Genomic DNA, 7,566 nt, shown 5'->3' on the forward strand with positions numbered 1-7,566 from the left:
AGGTACTATTAGTAGTCCCATCTTATAGATGGGGAAACTGTAGCTAAGAAGTTAAATAACATGCCCAAAGAGACACTGCTTACCAACAGTAGAGGTGGGATTTGAACCCTTGCGGTCAAGATCTGGAGTTTCTCATCACTGCCCATCTGAGAGTTTATGCTACCCAGGGCCCCTTCAAGCCACACTCCCTTTGAAGTAGGGAGCCTGGTTTCAGATCCCTCCTGAGGCCCATGAAGCTTGAGCGTGTCTCTGCACTTGCAACTGGAATCTGTTATTTGTTTTTTGACTGCATTGCATGGTATGCTGACCTTCCCTGACCAGGGATCAAATCCATGCCTCCTGCAGTGGAAGCTCAGAGTCGTAACCACTGGAATCTTGCAGGAGGCTCTCCCATCTGTTTTATCTGCATTATCCAATCCAGTGGTCGTTTGTCACATGCGACTATTTAAGTTAAAATTAATTAAAATTCAGTTCCTCAGTGGCACCAGCCACATTCCAAGTGCTCAAGAGCCACATGTGGCGGTAGCTACTCTATCAGATAGAGTAGATATGGAACATGTCGAGTGTGGCAGTGCTAGGCTGGACAGTGTGAGATTGGGTCAGAACCCCGGGATTTGGATTTCAGCTTCATTAGCAATTGCCTTGGAGAAGGCAATGGCAACCCACTCCAGTACTCTTGCCTGGAAAATCCCATGGACGGAGGAGCCTGGTAGGCTGCAGTCCATGGACACGACTGAGCAACTTCAGTTTCACTTTTCACTTTCATGCATTGGAGAAGGAAATGGCAACCCACTCCAGTGTTCTTGCCTGGAGAATTCCAGGGACCGGGGAGCCTGGTGGGCTGCCATCTCTGGAGTCGCACAGAGTCGGACACGACTGAAGCGACTTAGCAGCAGCAGCAGCCATTGCCTTGGTCTCCAGCATCCTCCAGGGTGGTAAGTCAGAACCTGGTCCCTAGGAAGTGCTCTATAAGTGGTACTGTATTCTCATCACGAGCACTTCTTTTGGGTTAGATATGGGTTCCAGAGACCCTGTATCTTTTATCACTGTGTTAAATTACCCCAAACTTAGGAGTTTATGGCAACATAAATATCCCACAAAGTTCCCACATTGGGCTTCCTTGGTGGCTCAGTGCTAAAGAATCCGCCTGCCAATGTAGGAGATGTGGATCCCAGCCCTGGGTGGGAAAGAGCCCCTGGAGAAGGAAATGGAAGCCCACTCCAGTATGCTTGCCTGAAAAATCCCATGGACAGAGGAGCCTGGCAGGCTACAGTCCATGGGGTCACAAAGAGTTGGACACAACTGAGTGAGTAAACAACAAAAAGTAGTTCCCGTGGATCAGGAGTAAGCTAAGTGGCTCTGGGGTCTCCTGGGATTGTAGTCAAATTGTTGGCCAGAGTGGCGGTCTTCTGAAAGCTTGACTGGGCTGGAGGGTCCATTTCCAAGATGGGGGTGCACGTGCACGTCTGGCAAGTTGGCATTGGCTGTTGATAAGAGTCCCTTGCCATGATGACCCCCAGAGGGCTGATTTGAGCATCCCCATGTCAAAGCAGGTGGCTTTTCCCAGAGAGTCATCTAAGAGAGCCAGGCGGAAGCTCACTGTCATTTCTACTAAATCTCATTGGCCACAGGAGTCCGCCCTGTTCACTGTGAGGGGACTGCAGGAGGGTAGGAATGCCAGGAGGCAAGACCACTCAGACACCATCTGAAAGGCTGGTTCTTACAGTCCCACTGCTGGTCAGCTCCACAGCGGGTAATTTACCTGGAATGCTAACCCCGAGTGGACACTGGTATATTATTTCTGAGAATTGGGCTGGAGATTCAAAGCCTTGTTGGACAACATTGGGCCAGTTTTGTTCATGATCCAGTCTTCCGAGGCACATTGTGGCTTGGGGAAATACTTCTTGATGGAAACGGAGAAGTTCCTTTCTGGGGTGTGGGGAGGCCTTCAGGCCAAACAGATTTCTCCTCGCCAATAATCTGTTATATGGTTTGGGAGAGTGAGATGGTCAGGATCCCAAGATGGCCCCCAATATTTCTACCTCCCTAGTGAATATGACCCGTCTGTTCCCTCCCCTTGAGTGTGGGCATGATCTCCAAAAATGATGGATGGGAAGGTCACACTGGGCAGCACAGGTGAAGGGGTTCTGCAGATGTAATAAAGGTTCGAAATTAGTTTTTGAGTTGGTAAAAAGGGAGATTACCCTGGGAAAGGAAATGGCAACCCATTCCGGTATTCTTGCCTGGGAAATCTCATGGACAGAGGAGCCTGGCAGGCTACAGTTCATGGCATCACAAAGAGCCGGACACAACGTAGCACCTGAACCACAATCAGGCAGATTGTGATTTGGGGAAAAACTTCTTGATGGAAATGTGGCATAAAATGCAGAGCAAAGTGACCTACCAATGTGCAATACAGAGCTTTGCAAGAAATTAAATTTTTGTATAGAATAATCGTTGCAAATATTCAGACAATAAAGCCCATGGCTAAAGGAAAACAGTTGAAGTTATGTAAAAGAGGGTCTGGAACCTTCCTGAAGAGAGTGGTGCTTTCTTGTTGACCCTGAACAAGCAAGCTGCCGTGAGTTCTACAGCTTCAAGGACATGAATTTTTCCAGCAACCATGTGCCTCCGAGAGACTGCAGCCCTGACTGACACCTTGATGACAGCCTTGGGAGCCCTTCAGTAGACGACCCAGCCAAGCTGTGCCTGGACTCCTGACCCATGGAAACCGTGGGACAATAAAGAGTGTGGTTACAGCCTGCTATGTTTGTGGTAATCAGTTATGTAACAGAGAAAACAAATACAGGAAGTTCGCTTACCTCCTCTGTTATCCAGGCTAGAACACTGGAGTGGGTAGCCATTCTCTTCTCCAGGAATCTTCCCAACCCAAGGATCGAACCCGGGTCTCCTGCACTGCAGGAAGATTCTTTACTCTCTGAGCCACCAGGGAAGCCCCTCTCACTTACCTCCTCTGGACCATCAAATTCCTCATCTGTACATTGGAAGAGGCCTGCAGTGTTTGGATCGTCTCTAAAAGTGCTTCTGGGGAATTCCCTGGAGGTCCAGTGGCTAAAACTCCATGTTCCCAAGGCAGGGAGCCCAGTTTCGATTCCTGGTCTGGGAACTAGATCCCACATGCCGCAACAAAAGCTCCGGCATGCTGCAAATAAGAACCTATACCGACAAAAATAAATATTAAAAAATTTTTAAATGTGCTTCTGAAATAACAATAGCAACGACTAGTCCATATAAACTGGTTCACTTTGGGCCACTGCTGAAAGTGTGTTCCATGTTATCTTATTTCTCATGACATCTTTGGAGAGGGCAATGGCACCCCACTCCAGTACTCTTGCCTGGAAAATCCCATGGATGGAGGAGCCTGGTGGGCTGCAGTCCATGGGGTCACGAAGAGTCGGACACGACTGGGCGACTTCACTTTCATGCATTGGAGAAGGAAATGGCAACCCACTCCAGTGTTCTTGCCTGGAGAATCCCAGCGACGGGGGAGCCTCGTGGGCTGCCGTCTATGGGGTCACACAGAGTCGGACACGACTGACGCAACTTAGCAGCAGCAGCAGCATGACATCTTATGAAACTGATCCAATTTTCCCCATTTACAGAAGAGGAAGCTGAGGCACAAAGAGGTTAAGTGTCTTGAACTAGACAAAGTCACACAAGACACACAACTAGTGTTCATACTGCTTGGCCATTGTCTGAAAAGTGGCTGTCAGCTCTGCATTCCTTCATTTTAAGGTGACCCTTCTGAAAATACATGCACATGATTAGTGTGAGGAGAAGGGAGGGTGTGCACATACACATAGTGATTGTACATACACATCTTTCTTGACCTACAATCGGGCTATGTCCCAATAAATCCATCATAAGTTGAAAATAATTAACGTTGAAAATGTATTTAATTCACCTAACCTACCAAGTGAAAGTCACTCGGTCTTGTCCGACTCTTTGCAACCCCATGGACGTTATAGTCCATGGAATTCTCCAGGCAAGAATACTGGAGTAGGTAGCCTTTTCCTTCTCCAGGGGATTTTTCCAACCCAGGGATGGAATCCAGGTCTCCCGCATTGCAGGTGGATTCTTTATCAGCTGAGCCACAAGGGAAACATCGTAGCTTAGCCTTTGTTGTTCAGTTACTAAGTCACATCCGACTCTTTGCGACCTCATGGACTAAAGCATGCCAGGCTCCTCTGTCCTCCATTGTCCCCTGGAGTTTGCTCAAATTCCTGTCCACTGAGTTGGTGATGCTATCCTGTGTGCGTGCATGCTAAGTTGCTTCAGTCGTGTCCGACTCTGCGACCCTATAGACTGTAGACCACCAGTCTCCTCTGTCCGTGGGATTCTCCAGGCAAGAACACTGGTGTGGGTTGCCACTTCCTCCTCCGGGGCTCAAACCTGCATCTCTTATGTCTCCTGCATTGGTAGGTGGGTTCTTTACTAGTGCCAGTTGAGAAGCCCTGATGCTATTCTAGCCCACCTTAAATGTACTCAGAACACTTACATTGGCCTAGAGTTGGGCAAAATCATCTAACACAAGGCCTATTTAATAATAAAGTGTTGAATCTCTCATGTAATTTATTAATACTGTATTGAAAGTGAAAAACAGATGGTTTTCAGTTTATCAGCTGCTTACCCTCACAGTCACCTGGTGGACGGAAAACCGAGGCTCATTGCCATGGCCCTAGCATCAGGAGAGAAGACCAGACTACCTATCGCCAGCTCAGAAAAAGACCAGAGTTTAAAGTATGGTTTCTACTGAATGTGTATTGCTTTCTCACCAGGTAAAGTGAAAACAATCATAATTGGAACCGTGGTAAGTCAGGGACCACAAAACCAGCTGAGTCCAGGATACTCCCACCCAGGATGACGTGCTGCTACTGCTGCTAGGTCACTTCAGTCGTGTCCGACTCTGTGCGACCCCATAGACGGCAGCCCACCAGGCTCCTCTGTCCCTGGGATTCTCCAGGCAAGAACACTGGAGTGGGTTGCCATTTCCTTCTCCAATGCATGAAAGTGAAGTCGCCCAGTCGTGTCCGACTCTTCGTGACCCCATGGACTGAAGCCTACCAGGCTCCTCTGTCCATGGGATTTTCCAGGCAAGAGTTCTGGAGTGGGTTGCCATTGCCTCCTCCGGGATGAGGTGCTAGGGGTGTGTATTTACAGACACCAGCCAGGGTGGGGAGGGGATGCTTAGAACCTGACAGGGGCTTAGGATGAACTTGGCAGAGTGGGTCCCACTTTAAGATTCTAGCACCAGTGAGTCCATAAAGAACTTGGTCCCAAGGCTCTGCCTTAGCCCCCACCCTCACCCCTGAACTTTACTTGCTCCTTCCCCACCCCAGGGAGCTAGCAACCAGTTGTAACAGGTGTTCACCAATTTACCACTGAAATCATTGTTGTGGCACGGCTGTCCAACCTGCCTTTGTCCCTTGGGGTCTGGAACAGAGCCAGGTCTGAACCTTTTTGGGTGAATATGGTCAGGGCTGCTGTTGCAAAACTCAGGAGATGTCACCCTGCTGGTTTCATTCCCCTTAAAACCACTTCCTCTCTCCTCTGCCATCTTCATGGTCTGTGCCCACAGCCATCAGCATCCTCCCCAGGGAGGAAGGTGTCTGAGAATATTACCCATACTGTGGTCATGATGAATTTCTATTTAAAGAAACTCAACTTCAAAGAAACAGAAGAGAGAGAGAAGCTCAAAGTTCAATGTTCCCAGAAGACTTAAACCAAAAGACTTGTGTTTTTTTTACCCCCCAGTGGGCTCTCAGGCAGCGTGAGTGCTGGTAAACTGGGAGATTTGGGGAATGCAGATTTTTACCTTATTCACAGCAAGAATACACTATGTACCCCATCCACTCCCTACCCCCAATCCCGCCCTTTGTAACATACACATATGCTACCTACACATAGCAGGGAATTAAGAGTGTTAAAGACTATGAAGTAGAAAATTAAAAGAATCTCAGAGCCCCAGACTTTGCATCAAAAGTATAGGATTCAAATCAGATGCTGCCATCAACCTGCTCTGTTTCCTGGGTCTTCTCTCTCAGAGCCTCGGTTTCCCCATCTGTAAAATGAGGATGAAATATGGAGGACAGCAATGACTCTCAACTTTGTTCTGATCCTGAGAACATGAAAAAGTGAAGATTATCTTTAAGGACACGAACTGTTTAACTATGAATAAAGACTCAATGCTTGGGAGGACAGCAGTGCCACCTGCTGGTTTCACACTGCACTTGCAAAATCCAAATTTAATAGCTGCCAATACAATCCCAATCGGAGAAGGCGATGGCATCCCACTCCAGTACTCTTGCCTGGAAAATCCCACGGACGGAGGAGCCTGGTAGGCTGCAGTCCATGGGGTCGTGAAGAGTAGGACACGACTGAGCGACTTCCCTTTCCCTTTCAATACAATCCCATGCTCTTATTCACTGAGCACTTATTAAGTGTTCAAGCGTTGCAATGTACCTCCTAGGCCACACCAGGATAAGCTCTTTCCCACATGAAGCTCACAGTCTAGAGCGGACAATTGACGTGTACATAAAGCCCTTTAATCCAAGGTGGGCAGTACATGGCTCTAGTGGGATTCTATGGGAAAACAAGATGGAAAGCCTGGGGCCGGAGCCAGCTTCGTGGGCTTGTGACCTTGACAGGCACACAAGACCCTGTGCTTGGCAGGGCCCTGCCTTGATTTCATGCTCCGCTATCTCTGTCTTTAAAGTCTGTATAATTTTTGAACAAGGGGTTATATATTTTCATTTTGCCCTGGGCCTGCCAATTATGTAGTCTTGCCTTGGGGACATTTTTTTTTTTTTTTTTTTACATATAACATTATATTAGTTTCTGTGTACAACATAATGATGCAATATTTGAATACAGTGTCAAACAATCACCATATTAAGTCTAATTAGGGATTTTTTTTTTTTTTGGCTGTGCTGGGTCTTCATTGCTGCTGCACGCTGGCTTTCGCTAGTTGCGGTGTGCGGGCTTCTCACTGAGGTGGCTTCTCTCGTTGCGGAGCAATGGCTCTAGAGCCCAGGCTCAGTAGTTGTGGCATACAGGTTTAGTTGCCCTGTGGCATGTGGGATCTTCCTGGACCACGGATCAAACCCCTGTTCTCTGCATTGGCAGATGGATTCTTACCCACTGGACCACCAGGGAAGTCCCGAATTAGGGAAATCTCGAAGGCGCTGTCTGAGATGAGTTTGGAGAACAGAGCAGTAGTGGAGTGGAGGAGGAAGCCTCTTCTAGCAAGGAAGACGGAGAGGGAGGGTAGTTTGATGTTAGACAGATTCAGGCTTGGGGGAGAGAAGACCTCCCAGGACAGTCCAGCAGCTGAAACTCAGAAGACAGGCCAGGGTTGGAGCTCTGAGGGCACAGACTTTCGTAGGTGGGACCAAGGGTCTGGGAGTGTCCTGCAGAAAGTGCAAAAAATAGAGCTGCATGACTGGGCTTTCAGGCCAAGCTAGGTCCTTGGCTTCCGGGACTCCTGCCTGGTGGAGTGGTGGAGGAAGTTCTTGAGGGCAGAACTGGAAAGGCCCTTGAGCCCCA

The sequence above is a fragment of the Bos grunniens genome, chromosome 13, assembly GCF_055505025.1.
Source record: "Bos grunniens cultivar Pamir isolate PY7600 chromosome 13, Bosgru_T2T1.0, whole genome shotgun sequence".
NCBI lineage: Eukaryota > Metazoa > Chordata > Mammalia > Artiodactyla > Bovidae > Bos > Bos grunniens.